This window comes from Panthera onca, chromosome D2 (assembly GCF_046562875.1).
Source record: "Panthera onca isolate mPanOnc1 chromosome D2, mPanOnc1 haplotype 2, whole genome shotgun sequence".
Taxonomy (NCBI): Eukaryota; Metazoa; Chordata; class Mammalia; order Carnivora; family Felidae; genus Panthera; species Panthera onca.
In genome coordinates, this window is record NC_138349.1 from 70,006,431 (window position 1) to 70,028,511 (window position 22,081).

The 22,081-nt window shown below is 47.8% G+C and overlaps 1 long non-coding RNA gene across 2 annotated transcripts; it reads right to left on the reverse strand.

Annotated features, from left to right (window-relative positions):
• Positions 1-683: 683 nt before the first annotated feature.
• Positions 684-21,517, reverse strand: LOC132685429 (uncharacterized). Of its 2 annotated transcripts, XR_009613087.3 has the most exons (5): positions 21,416-21,517; positions 20,854-20,963; positions 10,862-11,026; positions 4,326-4,492; positions 684-1,912 (listed from the first exon to the last, which is right to left on the reverse strand). It is a non-coding gene; the product is annotated as an uncharacterized LOC132685429 (long non-coding RNA). The 2 variants fall into 2 exon arrangements; XR_009613088.3 differs by lacking the exons at positions 20,854-20,963; positions 21,416-21,517 and adding an exon at positions 19,324-19,701 and having other exon boundaries at positions 686-1,912.
• Positions 21,518-22,081: the final 564 nt, after the last annotated feature.

The following is a 22,081-nucleotide window of genomic DNA, read 5'->3' on the forward strand; positions in this document are numbered from 1 at the left end:
ACTTCTTGAACTTCCATTCCGCACAAACTTCATGTTGTGGGTAAGTTGAGTCGAAGACTGTTGACGGAAGAGATGAATTAAGTTTATTCCGACGAATTCCAAAATACCTCATCCTAGAGACCATATTTGAAGTGATTGTAGATCCAGAAGTTGAGGAAACATTTGTGGAAGAGAGTTTGAGGGACAAACATGTAGTTCCTCCCCCCTTCTATACCTCTCCATAGTTTTGTTCTCGGAGGCCTGGCGTACAAAACTTTGAAGGATCCCCCAACCTTTAGTGTTTCGGGGGCTACGTAATCATTTAGGCAAAGCGGATTCTCCTTTCTTCTGATGAACCAAGGAGAACTTATTATACCCAACTTCGACCCTATGAGATTGCTTCTAGCCTGATGATGAGCCCCTCTTCATGGCCCAGAAGTCCTCTATCCCAAGGAAGACTCCATATGTAAATGTTCAACAGAAAGAAAACCTACCCTGAGAGTCCTAGACCTGCTTGTTGCTGGCCCTTTTGTGGAGGTCTGTGCATGGTGAGAGGACATCAATCCCAGTACAAGGCAAGGAAAGAGACAGAGGCTCGTCCTCCCCACGTCCCTTTATTTTTTTTTTTATTTATTTTTTTTAACGTTTATTTATTTTTCAGACAGAGAGAGACACAGCCTGAACGGGGGAGGGACAGAGAGAGAGGGAAACACAGAATCTGAAGCAGGCTCCAGGCTCTGAGCCATCAGCCCAGAGCCCGACGCGGGGCTCGAACCCGCGGACCGTGAGATCGTGACCTGAGCCGAAGTCGGACGCTTAACCGACTGAGCCATCCAAGCGCCCCTCCCCACATCCCTTTAAATGAGCCTGGCTCTTACCTTCCTCAGCGGCTCCCCTAAACCACTCAGATCTCCTCTTACCCTCTGTCAGGCCAGTAAGCCTTAAGGGACAAGGCCCACTGGGTTTGCTTCTTACAAACTTCCTTGCTCTAGAGCCAGTTCTGTATTATTTTGTTCATGGTGTTTTACTATTTGTCCCTTTTACAGACGAAAACACTGAGGCGAACTACAATAAGAGTTTTATAAAGAGCCCTTAATAAGTATCATGAACCAACCAAATCGTTATAGATTCATTATCTTATTTCAATTTCTAACAGCGCAGTGAGCTGGAGACTGTTCCTATTACCAATCTCCAGAGGAGGAAACTGAAGCTCAGAGAGGTTTAGTTGCTTCTCCAAGGCCACACAGCTAATGAGTGGTGAGCCCGGATTCAAAGCTGCCGGGTCTAACTCTAAAGCCTCCTCCCTCTTTCTCCACCTGGTGCCCTCTCCGCCCTCCGCCTTAACCACTAGGAGAAGTTAATTATCCAAACGTACAAACAGCCTTTGTAACATGTATGTTTGCTCTTATAGTAAACAAAGCATGGAAAATTAGAAACATAAAAGCATCGACCCACCCTTGGATTGTTCTGGAAAATCAACGTCAGAGAAATCGGAAAGGCTTTCAAGGAACAGGATAGCTAAAAATACACCAGAGACAGTGACAATGCCTTAGCTCTGGGCAGGAGAGGGATCAGAGCAGCAGAAGCAGAGAAAGCCCGCGTCTGGAGAAACTCCTTACCCATGCACAGAGCCCAGAGGTACAGTGTCCCCTCTCAGGTTTTCTTCCCCTTCCATCTCAGCCACTGCCCCTTCCGGGTTGGACGTGAGCAACCGGGTTCCAGAGGGGAAGAGAAGTAAGGCATACAGCAGAAGGTCAAGGACCCAGCCAGCCACATCAGTCCCTGTGACATGGTGGCCGGGATCGCAACACGAAGTCGCCCCTGAATGCGGGCCAGGCTCCTCACAGCTGCCTTTCGGACCAGGGTTCTCTTGGGAGTCAGGCAGGACTCGGCTGCAGGGAACCTCATCTGTCTGAAAGCAGAACAGGACGGCCTGTAAGGGAACAAAAGGCTCACAGAATCTGTGGGACAGCTCACGCAGGCCAGGCTGGGTCTCAGGTTCAACTCCCCAAGCCACACCACAGGACCAGGTGACAAACGACCCATCCCCGCTCCCCTGCCACGATCAGGAGCTTGCCGGCCATCAAGCCACAGTGCTTCCTCTAAAAGCACTCCCGCCCTGCCTCTGTCTCCCCACATGACTCCACCGCGAAGTAGTTTCCTCCGGTGCCCTTGGCCGGCAGAGCCTGCGTCCCATGCAGAACCCGCGTCCCGTCCAGAACCTGCGCGCAGAGGATCTGCGAGGTGCGGGCTTAGCTTTCCAGTGTTTGCGGGTGGGGAGGACACAGGAGGAAGCTGACCGACCAGCCGCATCTTCGCAAATAAAAGTAAAAGAAAGGAAAGGAAAGGAAACGTGGCCAAAAGATTCCGGTGCTGAAGAAGGGACCGCCCTGGATGCCTACACCTTCCTCCCTGCTCCACAGACCTGCAGTGAGTGCCCGCCCTTGCACAGAAGTGTAGACAGGGGCCTGCCCCTGAGGGGCTTTCAAAGAGAAGCTAGAGTCAAGGAGGGAGTGGGCAGAGCCCTTTAGTTTTGTAGCTGGGTAAGCTGAGGCCCCAGGAGGCCACCAGCCCTGCCCAGCAGGCCTCTGGGTAAAGCCCAGGCGCAGACCCCTGCCCTTCCAGGCGGGGCGTCTCCGGCTAGCAGTGAGCTCCCACAGTGACCCAAGCCACAGAGGAGCTCAGATTCCGGGGAGCCCCCAAGCCCCACATGCAGATTCCAGGAAAGAACAATTTCACTAGAATTTTCAATGAAAGATCAAGTCAATTCATACTTAGATTTCAAGATGACGTCGGGGGGTGGCGTTTCATGCACAGGAGACTTTTCTGAAGTCCTCTTTTTCCTTTCTCTCCCACTGACCCTCCGTAACTTTTCTCTCACCCTGCCCCCTCCCCGCCACCCCTCCTTGCAAAGCCCTTCCCCTCCCAGTCCCCAGTGGACAGCTGTCTTTCCTTGTCTGCTTCCTTCATTTCACCTCCACTACGGATTCTCTCCCGTCGGGAAATTTCTGACTCTCCTGCCACGGCCATTCCTCAGCACGTGCCTCCAGGAGTCTCCAGTCCTTTCTCTCCCCGCCTGGCCCTGACTCCACAACGGAAGAGCTCAGGAAGGCAGCTGGCAAAGACAGAGTCCACTGTGGTTGGCGGAGGGCAAGGGGAAGGCTGTAGAGGCTCCTTTGCAAACCGCAGGGTCCCTGTTCACTCCCGTGGCGGAGAGGGAAAGCGAACCTCTTCTTCTTTCTGGAAGGTGGCTTGGCATCTAGAATTCCTCTCGGGAGCTCTCTACAAACTTCCCACCCCCCTCACCCCATCACTGTCCTTGAACAGTTGGGTAAATCTTTAGAACATGTCACAACTTGCCCAGGTTCACAGCAAAAGCAGAAACACATTAAAGACACCTGGCTCCCGGCCTGACTTCCCTACCTCCACCCTGGCTTTTCCACCATCAAACTCCTTTGAGTGGTTTAAGCACGAAATGTGGCAATTGCGGGTGCTGACCAAGCTGGAAAGCAGCAGGTACCCACACCTTAGGTCACCACTGCCCACCATGATGGCTCAAATACTTGAAGTTAATTAAATCCATTTACTACCTACTCTGTGCCTTCGCACAAGCATTAATTCATGCCCCGTATGGAGATCAAACCCAGGAAGCATTTACATATGATCTCCTGCCCAGCATGGCACACGAATCATTTCCATCATGGAAAAAATCCAGGCAGGAAAACAATAGCCCATTGAAACGAGTTATGCAACGGAGCCTGCATGGTCAAAGTCCTCCTGGCTTTCGGTTAACACAGGGAGTTCAGGTTAAGAGGGCCGCCTGCTTATTGATGGGTTGATTGTTTATGAGAAGAAGAAACGTCTCTTTTCCCTATATTCCCCCGCTGGCTGGAAGCCCAGATGCTGCCTCCAGCACCATCCTGCAAAGGCAGAGAACATTCTGTCGGCTTCTCCTGACCTCCTGGGTGCCACTGCCCCCACGTTTCCCAAGCTAGACCCCTCAGGAACCCCCTGGGTCCCTCCTTGCCCTTGCCTCCTCATGTGACTGATCCCCACGGCCTCTGACACCCCTCCCCTCCTTTCCTCCTGTCTCTGCCTTGGCCTTCTATCACCTGGACAGTAATTTGTTTCCCTAAATCTCAGATTGGGTCACGGTCATCCCTCGACAGAAGCCCGTCTTTTGGCCAATGAAAAGGGATGGAAGTGAGAAGGCATAATAAGGGCCCACGCCTGATTGGAGACGCTCTTTCTCCCCCCTCTGCCACGGCAGCCGGCCGTGTTCTAATGAAGTTCTCCGTGAACCTGGGGCCCAGTAGGAAGCCCCTGAGGGACAGAGCGGCACCAACCTGCAAGGGCCAGACCGCACAAGTGAACAGCAGTGTTTTGTTTCCAGTGATCTTGAAGCTCCTGTTATCAGAATGTTATCTGTGCTGAGTTGAGGGATCGCTCCAGTTCCCTTCTATAGAGAATGTCATGACTTCCTCAAGCTCACAGCCAACACATGAGTCAGAATCTGGAAAATAAAACCAGAAGGCTAAAAGCTAGTATCATACAATAAAGAATCTGACTGGCCTCTGTCCCTGGTTCCTGGGAGAGAGACTCTAGGTCCTCGGAGTTTCCCAAGTAATAGGAGTGTCTTCGTTATTCACGAGCCCCTGGATTGTATCTGAGTTTATGCTAATGAGCTGACTCACGTGGGCCCCAGGTTAGTTTCAGGGTGCTCTGATCGTGCTGGAAAGACCGACCATGTGATTGATTAGCGAGTTAAGGCCACTGGCATCAGCCTGACCTCCCAACCTCCAGGGAAGGGTGGGGGGCTGATGGTTGAGCCACATGTCACATGGCCAATGTTAAGCCGCATGTCACATGGCCAATAGTTCGATCAACCATGCCGTTATAAAGAAATCTCAAAACAAACTCTGGACACTGAAGCTTGGTGGAGACTTCTGGTTGGGGAACACGTCACTGTGCTGGGAAGGTGACGTGCCTTGATTCCACAGAGACAGAACACAGAAGCTCTGCGTCTGCAACCCTCCAGAACTTGCCGTACGTACCTCTTCATTTGGCTGTTTCTGACTTGCATCCTTTACAATAAAACGGTAACCGTAGCATGGCACTTTCCTGCGTTCTTTGAACCACTCTAGTGAGTTATCAAACCTGAGGGGGATCGTGGGAACCTCCCAGATTTGCAGCTAGTCAGTCAGAAATGAGAACAGTCTTATTGTGGGCCACACCCTTTGATTTATGGGGTCTGCTCTAACTCCGTGTAGTTAGTGCCAGAATTGAATCCCAGCATACTGGTTGGTGTCCGAATCAATAGACAAATAGGTCCAATGGTGGATCAAGCTGGGAGATCCAGGCAGGAGACCCAGGGGACTTAGCACAACGGGGTAGAGATAAAAGGCTGTGCATCGTTGGTTGTTGAAACCCCACCTAAGTCAACTTCTTCAACCTCTCACGTTCCCATCTTTTTTTTTTTTTTTCTTACATTTATTTATTTTTGAGAGACAGAGGGAGACAAAGTGAGAGTAGGGGAGGGGCAGAGAGAGAGGGAGCCACAGGATCGGAAGCAGGCTCCAGGCTCTGAGTTGTCAGCCCAGAGCCCGACGCGGGGCTTGAACTCACGAGTGGTGAGATCATGACCTGAGCCGAAGTCGGACGCTCAACTGACTGAGCCACCCAGGCGCCCCTTCACGTTCCCATCTCTTTGCAGACAAATGAAACCATCTCTTGCTGAGACACTGGATTCAGCCTGGCGTCACTTGGCCTAACAGGGAAGGCTACCAACCATCTCCTGTCCCAGAGAGTGTGGTGCTCATGCAGGGATGAGAAGAGGACCCCACCCTTCATTCCAGCCCACTCTGTTTCACCCCCATTCTTATTCTGTACACACATTCCTCAGGGGTTAGGCCACCATTTACAGTTCCCAGGGATGGCTGGTCCCTTGAGTCTGCTCCTAATTTGCCTTCTAGCAATTTCTAAAAGCTCACTTGAACATCAAGACGTGAAGGAAAAGTACACACGCCCCTTTGGATGGCCCAGATCTCTCACATAAGCTTCAAAACCTGTCTACCTAAAAGGTGGCTCAAAAATATACCACTTCAAAAACAAATGTTAAAATAACAGATGACCTTCATCATTCCAGGCCTGTGTGTAGCGAGCATTTAAACGGAGTCTGGCAAAGCTCTAGGGAAGGGGTGGCAGGGTCGGGGGTGGGGGGGTGATCAAAAGAAGTGTGACACAGCTCTGGGCCTCAAGGCCTTGACCGTCTACTTGCAGAGACAAAGTTTATAAACGGAAAAAATACTGCAAGGCAGGCCAGGATTACATTTCCAACTGAGTTGGGCAGATTGAGAGTCAGTCTGGGGAAGAATTTAGAGAAAGAATTGAGCCTCAGGGAAATGTCACAAATGATGTGGGTCCCTGGTTCCTGGGAGAGAGACTCTAAGTCCTTGGCGTTTTCCAAGTAATAGCAGTGTCTTCATTATTCATGAGCCCCTGGATTATATCTGAGTTTCTGGGTTTATTAGCATAAACTCAGATATAATCCAGGGGCTCATGAATAATGAAGCTAATGTTATTTTTATTTTTATTCTGATGCTAATGAACTCAGATATAATCCAGCAGACAGGCTGAGTCTTCATGACTTTCCAAAGAGGAAAAGGCTGCCCCTCCACTACTCAGCTCCTTTCCTTTCTGTTCCCTGAGAATCTGGCTTTGCCTCTTGTGTGTGGCACTTGGTTGTTGTTGGTTTTTTTTTTTTTTTAATGTTTATTTGTTTTTGAGAGAGAGAAAGTGCGAGCAGGGGAGGGGCAGAGAGAGGGAGACACAGAATCCGTAGCAGGCTATAGGCTCCAGGCTCGGAGCTGTCAGCACAGAGCCCCACGCGGGGCTCAAACTCACGAACCGCGAGATCATGACCTGAGCCGAAGTCAGACGCTTAACTGACTGAGCCGCCCAGGCGCCACTTGTGTGTGGCACTTTGAAGGGTACACAAGGTAACCCAAAACCAGCTCACTGAAGGTCAAGGGCAGAATTCTTTGGCTGTACTGAGAATGGAAGTCAATGTACTATCCACCAAAGATCTTGCCTTCACTCAGATTAGCTCAGAAGGACAGCAAGGATCTCAGCCGGGTTACTAGGGAAAGACCTCTCCCCCGCCCCCAAATAGAGTGCAAATCACCGTCTGGGACTGGATCCCAAAGAAATGACTGAGTGTGGGGAACCCATGTGGGGCCCAGCTGGTGACTGTGGCTGGGGTTTTGGTACATGGGGCAGATAAGGCACCAGGAGTCCTCAGGTAATGCGATACTTAAGGGCAGCGATGGGGTGTCCTAGGTTCAGGTGGACTCTGACCTAGAGCAGAACCCAGCCATATGCAGCAGAGGTTTAAAATCAGGGCTCCAGTCCCAGGCGTGGGGTGGGAGTATTCTACTTCCTTTGGGAAATCTTCCCTAGATTAGTCTCCTTTACCCAGTCTAGGTTAGGGGTCCCTGCGGAAGGCTCCTGTGGTATTCTGTTCTTACCTCTCTTTTATTACCTTGTGTTAGAATCTTCCATTTCTATCTCCCCAGCTAGAATGGCACGCCTTGGGGACAGCCTCCCTCTTTGTAGCCATCAATGTCCTACATGCAACGAAGGCTCAGAAAACGTTGGTTGCTGCTCTCTATGGAGATTGCAAATGAAGGAGTCGGGACAGAACCCTGCATTTAGGGGAGCCCGTGGTCCTGAGACCATGTGTGAGGTCAGAGTTTCCACAAGCAGATGAGACCTCGGACTGCTACGGAGACTTAGAGTCCATCTGCTAATGGGAGTGGCTCAGAAACTTGAAGGGGCTGAGCCTATGGTTGGAAGGTCAGTGAGGTCCCAGAGACATCAGAGCCCGTGGCTAGTTGGGGCTGGGGAATGTGACAAGAGCGTTCATGAGAACACTCACTGTTAGGCTTTCGTAGGAAAACCTACTCTGAGTAGCAAAGTTTACACTAGTCACGCTCAAGCCATAAAATCCAAAATCAACGACACAACCCAAGAATGACTTTGCCTTTCTCCACTCTCTAGGGGGAAGGAAAAAAACCTGTGCTCAAAATGTAGCTTCAGTTTCTGTCTTGATTTAGAGATGGTGTTTTTGAGCACATACGTTTCTAACCCCTCCAAATAACCACCCAGCCTTCCTCCCAAACACCCAGAGCAACTGACTGGTGCACCTGCTCTAGGCAGGTCCAATAAATGTTTACTATGCAGAAGCGTGCCAGCAATGAAAGAAATCTTTATCGTAAATCACTACACCTTGCCAGAATCGAAATAAACCTAAAATTACACCTGAAATGGGATGGGAAGGGAACTTGCCTCCAAGTAAGGTCAGAGAAATAGTGGGGAGAGAGAGGGTCTAAGCAACATCTTTGAGGCTCAGAACGAGGCTCTTCCTATCGGCCCCTAGTTCTAATAAATAGCCCCAGGTTGACAGAGGCCAATGTGGGCCCTTCCTTGCAGCATTCCAGGCACTGGGCAGGGAGACAGCCGTCAGCCCAGGGCCGGTTCCATGGTGAAGGCCAGCACTTGCACAGCAAGGTCTTGGTCACCACCATCAATCAACCTTCAGAGGAACTTGATCCATGGTAGCATACCCCTCACATTCTAAAGAAGTTTCTGCCAGTCAGTGTCTGTTAACTGCCCTGCCACTAGGGACAGAGGTTGGCTACACGAAAGGCTGCCCTCCCCTTTCAGCTCCTCTGGGGACATAGTCACTTCGTTGCCCTTTCTGTTGCGGAAAGTCAGGGGCAAACGTGTCCTTCCCCACTTTAGGGCTGGGGAGAAGAACAGGGCACGTGTTTTTCTTTGAACAGTTCCTGTCTTCCGGGCCACATTCTACGTGACTTACCCATCTCATGTCAGTGCACAGAACAACCCTGTGAGGTCGACTGTTGTCCCCATTTCACAGGTGAGGAAGCCAAGAGAAGTGATAGAGTCAGGCTTAAAGGCAGGTAGACTCCAGGGTCCACATCTACTGCCCTCCCTGGGAATCTGGAGGTAAGAGGTCACAAAAGGCCTGGCATGTTGCCTCACTAGCCCTGATTCAGTGGGAGAGATGACAGAGGGCACAGTGGGGTGCACAGTGCCCCCACTGCATCATGAGAGGGTTCAAAATATCTTCCAATAATACACTTCGAAGTCAGACCGTGGCTCAGCAAACCAGAAGGGCTGGGTTTACCCTTCAAAACTTGTCCTGGCCCAGCGGCAGGGTTGACCTCTGCCTTTGTTGCATTTCTTTTTTTTAGGATTATTTAAATTCAAGTTAGTTAACATTGGGTTTCGGGAGTAGAATTTAGTGATTTATCACTTACATATAACACCGAGTGCTCATCCCAGCAAGTGCCCTCCTGAATGCATTTCTTTAAAGCCAGGCAATGTGTTAACCGAGCTGAGGAATTCAGGGGTGGAGCCAGACAGTTTCTAATACGTCACTGGCCCCTAAGATGTCAGCCATGTCCCCTGGGTCCTAGAACCACCTGAAGCAGACAATCTCCAAGGATGAAGAGAGAGAGACTTGGGGGGCAGGGGGGAGGGAGGGCACAGAGAGACCACAAGCATCAGAGAACACGTGAGTAAGAGGAGAAATGAAAACAAGAGAGAAGAGAGAAAATAGAAGAGACTAAGAACACAGGGATATTTTTGCAGTAAGACCTGTCTGCACGTGCATGAGTCTGCTGGGGCTGTCGTAACAAAGTACCACAGACGGGGTGGCTTAAACAACAGAAATCTATTGTCTCACAGCTCTGGAGGCTGGAAGTCCCAGACCCAGGTGTTGACAGGGGTTGCTTCCTTCAGAGGGCTGTAAGATTTGTTCCAGGCCTCTCCCTTACCTTCTGGTAGTTTGCTGGCAAACTTTGGTGTTATTTATCTTGTAGAAGCTTCACCTCAATCTCTGCCATATCTTCACATGGTGCTTGCTCTCCTTGTGTTTGTCTGTGTCCAGATTTCCCCTCTCTATGTGGATGCCAGACATATTGGATTAGGCCACCCTAATGGCCTCATGTTAACTTGGTTGCCTCTGTAAAGACTCTCTCCAAACAAATTCACATTCGAAGGTACTGAGGGTTAGGACTCAAACATCGTTTTGGAGGGACACAAGTCAGCCCATAACAGCATGCATTTTCCTCACTTTTGAGAAGGGGTCTAAGCCTGTGACTTTTGAAGGACTTTAAAAAAAAAAAAAAATCCTTCTATACAAAAGGCCATACAGAGAAAGACAGATACCATATGTTTTCACTCTTATGTGGATCCTGAGAAACTTAACAGAAGACCATGGGGGAGGGGAAGGAAAAAAAAAAGTTAGAGAGGGAGGGAGCCAAACCATAAAAGACTCTTAAAGACCGAGAATAATCTGAGGGTTGATGGGGGGTGGGAGGGAGGGGAGGGGGGGTGATGGGCATTGAGGAGGGCACCTGTGGGGATGAGCACTGGGTGTTGTATGGAAACCACTTTGACAATAAATTTCATATTAAAAAAAAATCCCTTGTGGGGCACCTGGGTGGCTGAGTCGGTTGAGCGTCCGACTTCAGCTCAGGTCACGATCTCGCGGTCCGTGAGTTCAAGCCCCGCGTCGGGCTCTGGGCTGACAGCTCAGAGCCTGGAGCCTCCTTCCGATTCTGTGTCTCCCTCTCTCTCTGCCCCTCCCCCGTTCATGCTCTGTCTCTCTCTGTCTCAAAAATAAATAAATGTTAAAAAAAATTTTTTTTTTTTAAAATCCCTTGAAATCAATCAATCAGCTAATTGCCAACTGCTATCTATGGGATGTGTGTTTGAGTAGAAAGCAGTGAGGGTGTTGACCCTTTCACATGAAACCCAAATTTCTTGTGTGCTCCATTGCAAGACCCATACTCACAGAGACAGACGCCTTGGAACATCCCTTCTATTATCTGGCCAAGACCCATATTATAAAAACATTCTCTTCTCTCTCTCTCTCTCTCTCTCTCTCTCTCTCTCGCCTGCTTCTTCCACTGAGAGATGATGATGCTCCTATTCACTGAAGACTCAATGTCAGCAACAGCTGAAAGGAAAGAAAATTCTTTTACTTGGTGATATAAAATTCGGCTCCTTTTGAAGGGCAGTGTCAGGTGGTACTCGAGAGCACGGACGCTGGTGCAGGACTTTCTGGGTTCAGGTCCCAGCTCCGCCATTTAGTAGTTATGGGATCTAGAGGAAATTCTCAAACTCAATAGCTCAGTTTCCCCACCTGTGATAAGGGGTGAAAATAGCACCTCCCTCCTAGATTTGTGAGAATTATGTGATGTGGTATGAATACATAATATTAAATAGAGCCTGAAGCCTAGTAAGACCCACGTAAATACTTGCCGTTAGTTAATAGTTAATGGTTACACTGTTTTGTTTGAAGTCAAATATAAACTTTCCCCCAGATACATTTTTAACCGTCTAAAGCCCACTGAAGATCGATCGGAAAGTACAGAAGAAGACAATATACAGAGGCAACAGATCTAGAGGTTTAGATTCAGATTCAGTAGAGGCTGGAAAAAGACAATAATCATGATTAGAAGGAGTCATCGCCAGCAACCAGTTCATGAGAAGGAAGCGGCAGCTCCCGTGTAAGCTTCATCAGGGACTGTGGGAAGGATGCCAAGGCACATAACAAAAGACTGCCAACTAAGAAGCACTTGGAGGTGTGCATAAAGGTAAAAAAAAAGATCATGGTCATCAAGGAGGAGGATTGGGTGCTGGGAAGTACACTCAGGAAAAACACAGGGGCAGTCACAAGGGCCAAGGGGTTAATTTGCTTACCAGGCCCCCATCACCTCGTACCTGGGTTACTGCAATGGCCTCCTCTGTGGCCTCCCTGCTCTGCCTTTATCACTGCCACCTCTGCCCCCATTCTCCACACAACAGCCAGAGCGATCTTGTTAAAGCATAAGTCAAATCAGGGGCGCCTGGGTGGCCTAGTCAGTTGAGCATTCGACTCTTGGTTTCAGCTCAGGTCACGATCTCATGGTTCGTGAGCTCGAGTCCCACATCAGGCTCTGCGCTGACAGGGGCAGAGCCTGCTTGGGATTCTCTCTTTCCCTCTCTCTCTGCCCCTCCCCCACTCACACTGTGTCTGTCTCTCTCAAACAAATAAATAAACTTAAAAATATATATATTGGGGCACCTGGGTGGCTCAGTCGGTTAAGCGTCCGACTTCGGCTCAGGTCATGATCTCGCAGTCCGTGAGTTCGAGCCCCGCGTCGGGCTGTGTGCTGACAGCTCAGAGCCTGGAGCCTGTTTCAGATTCTGTGTCTCCTTCTCTCTCTGACCCTCCCCCCGTTCATGCTCTGTCTCTGTCTCAAAAATTAATAAACGGTAAAAAAATTAATATATATATATATATTAAAAAAAATACATAAGTCAAATCACCTCACTCAGTAAAAACCAAAGTCCCTATAACGTCCTGCAAGGACCTCAGATGACCTCTCCACTCCTTACCTCTCAAACACATCAAGCATGATCATGCCTTATACGAGTTTACTATTTCTGTGTAACAAATTACCACAAACTTAGTGGCTTGAAATAACAAAAGTTTGTCCTACAGCTCTGGAGGTCAAAAATCTAAATCGTTCTCGCTGGGCTAAATCAAAAAGTTACCAGAGCCAAGTTCCTCCTGAAGGTTGTAGGGGAGAATCCATTTCCTTGCCTAGGCCAAGTTCTAGAGGCCGCCGGCATTCCTTGGCGCATGGCCCTTTCTGTCATCTTCAAAACCAGTGGCGCGATGTTCTCACACCTCCTTCACAGACTGACCCTCTTTCCTTCCTCTTGCAAAGGCTCTTGTGATCACATTGGGCCCACCTGGATAATTCAGGATAATCTCTCCGTCTCAGAATTATAAACTTAGTCACATCCACTAAGACTCTTTTGCCATTAATGTAGCATTTTCCGTTTTCTGGGATTAGGGCGCGGACATTTTTGAGAGGCCATTATTCAGCCTACACACGCCTCAAGGCCTTAGCACTTGGAATATTCTCCATCCAGATATCCACCTGGCTTACTTCCCTTAGGTATTACTCAAAAGGTACTTTCTTAATGAGGTCTGAACTGACTCTCTTTTTGAAATTTCTATACACATACTCTTACTCCTTCTCTCCCTTTTCTGATGTCGTTTCTCTTTAGTCTATATTTTAGGAGTATATTTTATTATGTGAATCTATTATGTGAAATTCTATACGAGGTCAAGTTTTTGTTTGTTTTGTTTTGTTTCTTTTTTTTGATATAACATGGACATACACATCTATACCAAAAAAAAAAAAAAAAAAAAAAATAGCACTGAAAATGGCAACTACATGAGTAAATATATAAGATCATTTCTTCTATTTTGAATCTCTCTAAAATCTAAGTAACCACTTAAACATGAAAGATGCAATGTATTTTAGCACTTACTTACATGTATTAGTAAAATATAAAATATATGACAACAATAGCATAGAGTCTGTGTCGGGGGATGAAAATATGTTATTGTAGTGTATTTATACTGCACATAAAATCGTATAATATCACATGACGGTAGGCTATAATAAGTTGAAGATATATGTTATAAACTTTAAGGCAACAACTTAAAAAGTTATAGGTAATAAGCCAACAGAAGAGTTAAAATGGAATTACAAAAAATATTCAATTAATCTAAAAGAAATCAAAATAGAAAAAAGAAATATAGAACAGATGGGACAAATAGAAAACAGCAAAACGATAGACTTACACTTTATAAAAATATAAAAATATGCCTGGGTGTCTCAGTTGGTTGAGCATCTAACTTCAGACTAGGTCACGATCTCACAGTTCACAAGTTCGAGCCCCATGTAGGGCTCTGTGCTGATAGCTCAGAGCCTGCAGTCTGTTTCAGAGTCTATGTCTCCCTCTCTCTCTGCCCCTCCCCAGCTTGTGCACTCTCTCTCTCAAAAATAAATAAAAGCAGTTAAAAAATTTTTAATTAAAAAATATGTATAGATAGATATATCGTATGTATAGGGGTATCTCTGTGGCTCAGTTGGTTGACTGTTCAACTTTGATTCACATCACAGTCTCAAAGTTCCTGAGTTCGAGGGCCACATCAGGCTCTCTGCTAACAGTGTAGAGCCTCCTTCAGATCTTCTGTCCTCCTCTCTCTCTCTGTCCCTTCCCTGCTTGTGCTTGCTCTCTCTGTCTCAAAAATAAATAGACATTTAAAAAAAATAAATCATATATATAAAAAATAAAATTACATGTAATGGTCCAAACATCCCAATTAAAAGGCAGAGATTGTCAGATTGAATAAAAAAGTAAGACCCAGGGGCGCCTGGGTGGCTTGGTCGGTTAAGCGTCCGACTTCGGCTCAGGTCATGATCTCACGGTCCGTGAGTTCGAGCCCCGTGTCGGGCTCTGTGCTGACAGCTCAGAGCCTGGAGCCTGTTTTGGATTCTGTGTCTCCCTCTCTCTCTGCCCCTCCCCTGTTCATGCTCTGTCTCTCTCTGTCTCAAAAATAAATAAACGTTAAAAAAAAATTAAAAAAAAAAAAAAAAAGTAAGACCCAACTACATATACAACTTACAGGAACATTCTTTAAAGACGTAAGTCAGTTAAAAGAAAAAAATATAAAAATATATAGCATTCTAATACTGGTCAAATGAAAGTTGAAATGATTAAATTAATATCAGACAAAATAGGCTTCAGGGAAATTACCAGGAATAAAGAAGGTCATTTCCCAAGCATAAAGGGATCAATTTATCAAAAAGACATAACAATCTTAAACATTTATGTACCTAATAACAGAGCTTCAAAACACATGATAGTATTGCAAAAACTCAAAAGAGGTACAAGGAGAAATAAACAAGTCTGCAATTATAACCAAAGATTTTAGTATTCTTCTTCCCAAAATAGATAGAACAAGCAGACAAAATCACTAGGATATAAGGACTTGAAAAACATTATCACCCAACTCGAGATAATTGATATTTATAGAACACTCAACAAGAATAAAAATTCTTTTAAGTACAGTTATCAAGAGAGATCTGGGCCATAAAAGAAGCCTCAATAAATTGGAGAAGGATTCGAATCGCACATTATATGTTCTATTCCCAGAATGGAATTAAACTGGCAAACAATCATAGTAAGATCTCTGGAAAATCCCCAAATATTTAGAAACTAAAAATTATACTTTTGAATAACCCACATGTCAAGAAGAAATCAAATAGATACTTATAAATTACTTAAAACGGAATGGAAATGAAAACATGGCACTTCAAAATTTGTGGGATGCTACCAGAGTAATATTTAGAAATAGCACTAAATGCCTTAATCAGAAGGGAAGAAAGGTCTCAAATCAATGGCCATAGCTTTAAACTTTAAAAACTAGGGGGAAAGAAAATCAGATAAAACCAAAACTAAAGACAGGATAGAACAACATAAATTACAGTAGAAATCAACAAAACAGAAAACAGAAAAATAATAGTGAAAATCGATGAAATAAAAGCTGTTTCTTTGAGAGGACAATAAAACTGACAAAACTCTAGCTCAACAGATCAAGCAAAAGGGAAGGAAGACGCCATTTACTATTACCAGAAATGAGACAGGGACTATCTCTACAAATTCTACAGATATTCAAATGTCGACATTTTGTTAACAACTTTATGCCGATAAATTTGAACACTAACACGAAATGGATAAATTCTTTGAAATACACAAACTACCAAATCTCACTCAAGGAAAACTAATTATGCTGAATAGTCCCATTACTATCAAATAAATTGCATTTGTAGGTAAAAGCCTTCTCACAAAGAAATCTCCAGGCCCAGATAACTTCAGTAGTAACTTCTACCAAACATTTAATAAAGAAATAATACCAAATCTTACACAAGTTCTTTCAGAAAATCGAAGAGACTACTTCCCAGTGCATTCTAGGACAGCTATTATCCTGAAAATAAAACCAGACACAGGCATTACAAGAAGAGAAATCTACAGATCACTGCCTTTCATAAACATAGAATTAGAAATTATAAACAAAGTTTGGGGTGCCTGGGTGGCTCTGTCGGTTAAGCGTCCAACCTCGGCTCAGGTCATGATCCCGCTGTTTGTGAGTTCGAGCCCTGCCAGGGCTCCGTGCTGACAGCTCAGAGCCTGGCACCTTCCTCGGATTCTGTGTCTCCCCGTCTCTCAGCCCCTCCCCTGCTCATGCTCTGTCTCTCTCTCTCTCAATAATAAATAAATGTTTTAAAAAATTAAAAAAAAGAAATTATAAACAAAATTTTAACACATAAAATCCAATAATACGGAAAATGACCAAAAATAGAAAACCCTATATGATCTCAGTTGACATTGGAAAAAGCATTTGACAAAAATCCAACATCCATTCCTGATGATAACTCTTCATAAACTAGGAATGGATGGGTATTTCCAACCTGGTAAAGGTTATCTACAAAAAACTCCTACAACTAATATCACACTTAATGGTGAAAGACTGAATGCTTTTATCTGTGGGTAACTGGAATGAGGGACAAGTAGAAGACAAGCTATTGTCTTGGTACTAGATGCTAGAATGGTACGTGGAGGAAGTTGACTGTAGCTGCATTGAAAACCTTTTTAATAAGAGGAAATAATAAGCTCAGGGCAGTCATCTGCCAACTCAAATACGGTGGCCTTAAGGAGACTCTAGCCTCCGGCAGTCACAGGGCAGGCTAGGCTGAAAATCAGGCTCGGGATCAAACTGTAAACACAGCAGAGCCATAATGGTTACAGAGGAGACTGAATCCAGAGTCTGGGTAGGTGTTCTAGGTCAAAGTCAAGACCCCGATGAGAAAAAATAAATAAAAGTGGGACTCTGAGATCTGTAACAAGATTATTTGAATGGATGGGACTGAGAATTTGGAGCCTTTAGACTGTCCTGAATCCAGTGAACCATCAGAGGCAGCCCAAATCTCCTCCCTAGAAAACAATATTCCTTTGCCTGGAAATTGAGCAGCAAAAGACCTTCCTGAAGCACATGACTTGCATGATGATACTTGTTCTCCTCTAGATTTGCTCCCAGCTACCCTGATTGATTCCAGGACAAAAGTCACCTAAATGGGAAAATATAGCCCATGTTCCAGGATAAAGTTTACATACCAAAGGAATTGCAGTCCTGGATCATCAGTACTGTCAAAAACTGGGAAGCATGTGGGAACAATGTTGAGGATAATGTGGAGTGAGGAGGCATAGGCTGGGTAAGGGAGAATTTATCTGACACGCGAGTTGGGACTCAGTGTTCAGACAAGGACGCCTGGAGCCAGTCCCAAGAGTTTATTGAGATGCCTCTTTGATGATTTGACATAAAGAAAATCTACATAGAAGGAGGCAATGATACCAATTTCCTTTTCACACGATCGAGGAAAGGGTCAGTTAGCTCAAGGAGGTAAGACGGTTAGAGCGGCTTTACCCTACCAAGGAAGACCTGCGAAGACCTGAGATCAAGCTATTAATGCTCCCCTAGTTAGAGTGGGGAAATATGGAGACCGGGTGACAAAGAAAATTTTCCAAAGCCAATACTCCTGCAAATACTGTCCACAGTAGAGGACAAATTGTTGCAACTTGCACTAACAAAGGAGGAACAGTGCTTGGTAGGGAGGGCGCTTCAGGTTTTAGAGGACGCAAACATAGCACATGGGAACACTTCTCTGACCCATTTGTCAGGTGACGCAGAAGGCTCCCAGTCTTGAGTGGGTCACTGAGCAAGAAGGAACCCCTGCAGCAGGTTCAGGCTGCTTGGACCATATAACTCACCAGATCCCGGAAGATTCCTTGATGCTGGAGTTATCTTTGATGGATTAAAAATTGTGACCGGGGTGGGGGGCGGCGGGGGTTAGGAGATCCACAAGAGGGAAGTCATAGCACAGACCCCTAGGGCTCTGGAACAAGGCCTCTGCCTACTTTTTGTTGAAAATAGGCAGGAACGCCCACCTGGGGGCCTCTCTCTTCTCCTTTCTTTATCTCCATCCTCCTCATTCTTCAAGGACCAGCCACTTTCCATTCTTTATAAAGCCTCCTCTGATGACTCCAGTTCCAAGAAGCTTTTCACGCCTGTGAATTCCCATCATCCTTACATCCCAAACCACCTAGTCTTGAATTTGCTAATGGTTCTCTGTGGGAATCACAACTGGTGTGATTTAAGCATGTGTAGCAAAGGGGGGCGCCCAGGTGGCTCAGTCGGTTAAGAGTCCGACTTCGGCCCAGGTCATGATCTCGCGGTCCATGAGTTCGAGCCCCGCGTCAGGCTCTGTGCTGACCGCTCAGAGCCTGGAGCCTGTTTCAGATTCTGTGTCTCCCTCTCTCTGACCCTCCCCCGTTCATGCTCTGTCTCTCTCTGTCTCTCAAAAATAAATGGGGGCGCCTGGGTGGCTCAGTTGGTTAAGCGTCCGACTTCAGCTCGGGTCACGATCTCGCGGTCCGTGAGTTCGAGCCCCGCGTCGGGCTCTGGGCTGAGGGCTCAGAGCCTGGAGCCTGCTTCCGATTCTGTGTCTCCCTCTCTCTCTGCCCCTCCCCCGTTCATGCTCTGTCTCTCTCTGTCTCAAAAATAAATAAACGTTAAAAAAAAAAAATTTTTTTTTTTTTAAAAGCATCTGGAGCAGAGCAGAGGAGAGAGAGGCCTTCGGGCAGCCCTGATCAAAGCCCTCTGCCTGTATTAGTCTGCTGGGTCCGCGTAACAAAGTACCACAGACCGCGGGGCTTAAACCACAGGAATGTATCTTCTCACACTTCTGGAGGCTGCAAGGCCGAGATCAAGCTGTCGGCAGGGTCGGTTCCTGCTGAGGTCTCGCTCCTTGCCGTGCAGAAGACCATCTTCTCCCCGTGTCTCCACGCGGCCTTCCCTCTGCTTGTGTACTCCTAATCTCCTCTTTTTTTTTTTTTTTTTTTGATTGTTTAGTTATTTATTTTTGAGAGAGAGAGGGACACACAGAATTCAAAGCAGGCCCCAGGCTCTGAGCCGTCAGCGCAGAGCCTGACGCGGAGCCTGAATCCACGACCCGTGACCTCATGACCTGAGCCGAAGTCGGACGCTCAACCGACTGTCACCCGGACGCTCAACTCAGCCACCTGGGTGTCCCTCTCCTCTTTCTAGGAGGACCACCGTCACGGTGGATTAGCACCCACCCTAATAAGCTCGTTGTAACCCAACCCCCTGTTTAAAGGACCCGTCTCCAAATCCTGTCACAGTCTGAGGTACTGGAGATTAGGACTTCAACATGGGGACTCGGGGGACGGGAGACACACACTTCAGGCCCTCCTGGTCTGACTCAGAACCACTCAAAGGTCATCGAAGGTCAGGAACGAGAAGAACCTTCGGGAGTGGAGCTGACCTACCTGCTCAACAGGGTCCCTTTTGTCCTTCTGGCCCAGGCTCCTGTCTCATGGGCGGTGCCTTGAGGCAGACATGGTGTCGAATCCTGGCTCCTCCTCTTCTTAGGGTGGACACTTGCGAGTTTACTCAAGCTTCCTGGGCCTCAGTTTCCCCTCCAATGAAGTGAAGATGAGGCCATCTATGTCCCAGAGCCCCAAAGACAGCTAGTACACAGAACCCAGCTCACAGGCAGTGCATGCTGTTCCCCGGCTGTTTCTTCGTCCCCAGGGCTGACTCCCCAGCCGACAAATGGCTGCTCATGACATTTGTGATGCTTACAAATATTTACATAGGATTTGGTTAACCTGCAAAATTTGACTTCAGCCTCAATAGGATTTTAACCTCCCAGGGGCAGCGCTCCCATCTGTCTGATTGTCCTCGTAATTCCCCTGAGGACAGGACATCGAGCAGATAGGCCTGGGGACTGGCTTGTGAAGGGGCATGCAGACTCCGAGGTCCCGCACTTCTGTCCCCTTGTCACCAGGCATTAACTTCTGTCCCCTTGTCACCAGGCATTATCTCAGCCGCTACAGACCCATCAGGGAAATCCGCCCTCCACCCCCTCCACCCCGTGGTGCCAGGCGGTCCTGCCTCAGACTTTCAAATCAGGCCATTACTAGCCTAGAAGCTTCATTGCTATTCACCGGGCTTCAGTTTCTCCGCCCTTATCTAATCAACACACAAACCCAATTATTCAGCCAGTATTTACATAACCCTTCCCTCCAGAGCCTTCCGTCCTCCAGCTGCTCCCCTGGGCACAGAGCTCTGGTTTTACTTAATCAAGTGTCCCAGGTAACAAGCCGTCCGCCCGTTTGTGTTGGCAGTTTTCAAAGGTGAGGGCCGGATAAACACGGAGCCTCTCTGCCGGAGCTGGGGCTCGGAGAACGGGGTGTCCTGAGCCGGCCAGAGAGAGCCTGTTACACAAAGTCACTCCCTCCGTGTCCAGGACTCGCATGATTAGATCCCTGGCCGCAGCCCAGTCTTCCCTGAGGAAGCAACGCACGACGGACGAACAGGTCACTGGGTCACCTTCCCCCACGGGACAGCTCCCAGCACATAACACCCGGGGCCCAAATTTCACACTGAGCTCTTCACACACAGTCTCTATCATTCTGGTGCACTAAGTTTGAGAACCACTAGGCTTCACCATCCCCAGGGTTGCCTTCCATCCTTGGACGTTCCCTGGCTTCGAGAGATTTTAATAAGAAGCGACACATTAGAGCCCCCCCCGCCCCGGGCTCCTCCCTCTTCCCTCGGTGACCATCCCTGTGTGCTCTCCGGGGCATCTCCCCATCAAGTCAGATGGGAGGACACCAGTCACCGCTGGGTAAGGCAGGCCCTAGACCAGCGCCTAGCTTCCTGCTGGAGCTGCGGGCCCTCAGACGGCCTGAGGGTCAGGGACCGCATTCTGCCTCCAGAAGACTGAGGTGACAGGGCGGGTGATGGCAGAGGTGGGGCAGGGCTCATCCCATCACATGCATTTTGGCACTTACCCACAATATCCTCCAGGCCTAAAAGCGGGGAGAAGACATTTCTGCTCTGCTCCAGGTCAACAACCCACCAGACTTCATTCCAACAGCCTGGGCTGACCTCTGACACCTATCTAAAGTGAAATCTGAAGATGAGAACAGGAGCTTTGGCGGGTGACTTTACAGGAGGCCCCCTCCTGCAGCACATCCCCATGAGGAGTGCCCTCGGCCCTTCCCCCGTCTGAAAGGGTGTGTGCGAGTTCCAGAGGTGGCAGGTGTCCCGGCAGGGAGGACTCTGGGGACCCTGGGCACTGGGAGAACTTGTGAGAGCAGCTAGGAGGTCCTGGGAGCTCTCCGTCCAAAAGCCCCGGGGGGACACACAGCAGGTGTAGCAATGCCCCGACAGCCACAGCTCCTGATCTGGGTCAGGCCATGGGCCCATGGTCAGCCACACCCCTGAGGTGAAGACAAGAAATCCCAGGGGAGTCCACGTGGGCCAGATATGTAGAGAGGGAGACACAGAATCGGAAGCAGGCTCCAGGCTCCGAGCTGTCAGCACAGAGCTGGACGCGGGGCTTGAACTCACAAGCTGCGGGATCATGACCTGAAGTCGAAGCCGGACTGCTCCGCGGGATATACAGCAAAGTTCCAGAGAATGGCAACGGAGGCCAGGGTCAAAGTGTTCTTTTGCCTGGAACGGTTCTCCGGGTTCATCTCCCGCAGGAAGCTCGTGGAGACCGAGGTCGAGGATACGATTCTGGATCCTGTGCAACAGGCACAGTTCCAAGCAACAGTCGCTCTAATTTCCCAACACACATGAAGCAATTTCTTTTAACTCATGAATTTGCAAAGCGACAACATAATAAGGTGAATAGAATTGAATTCATGCTATGGCATAAGTTATCGGTAGGTTATTAAACAATTACGTTAACCGTAAGTATAGAAAGCTATAGATGTACATCAACTTCAAACCCTGCACGCACGTAACTGCATTGCGAGACCATTACTAACGTCCATGGCCCTGGTCCTCAGCCAGTGGCCTGGCCCCAATTTGTCTGAGCGCTTCACTCTAGTCACCGGGCTCTGTATGTCACCACCTCTATGTCCCAAGCTAGTCCAGACTAGCCTGAGTCAGGCTTGTCTCCTCCCTGAGTCAGCAGGGACAGGTGACTGCAGAGACACTCCATCACCCTTGCTCAGAGTTTAGCTGGAGAAGTATAGAACCTTCCTACAAAAGGTAGGACTGCATCCT